Raw genomic sequence first — 629 nt, forward strand, 5'->3', positions numbered from 1 at the left:
AAAAAAAACGAAAGCAACGAAACGTTACTGTCACTCTAGAGCGAACACGACACGGGGAAGATAAATGATGACATTCGAATCAATTTCGCTTCAGATTTAGTTTTCAGTTTTCACCGGCTCCCGTGAAACTCCCCACCAAACGCGTTTTAGTTGCGGCAGCAGCAGCAGCAGACGCAGCAGCGGCGTCAGTGGCTGCTGCTGCGTCCGGCGTGGCTCGACCCTGAGCGGCCTCGCCCCTCGCGTGCCCGCGGCCTCGTGCGCGCTCTGGCCCCGTGGCCCCATGTCACCTCCCTGGCAAACCGGTTTGCGTGCGTGTGCGTGTGAACATACAGGTAGGGGGTTTTGTTTTTAATATATCCCAGTGGGAGGAGCCAATCACTCGCCTGACCAGTCTAGCCACATTTCCACCCCCCTCACCCCACTTTGCAAGATAATGACCCAAATATTTACGATCGTAAATCGGCGCACAATCTGGACGGGTGCCTCCGTGCCACGCCGTGCCTCGAACTCTCTTCGCTCCTCCCTCCTCCCTCCTCCCATTGTCTCCTCCTCAAGCTCCTCCTCCGTGTCATCGTAGCTCACCGGTCACAGCGCAGTTCTCGATGTCTTTGGGCCCCCTGAGACGTCCA

Source organism: Lethenteron reissneri, chromosome 40 (assembly GCF_015708825.2).
Source record: "Lethenteron reissneri isolate LAM-NWPU_2019-01 chromosome 40, ASM1570882v1, whole genome shotgun sequence".
NCBI lineage: Eukaryota > Metazoa > Chordata > Hyperoartia > Petromyzontiformes > Petromyzontidae > Lethenteron > Lethenteron reissneri.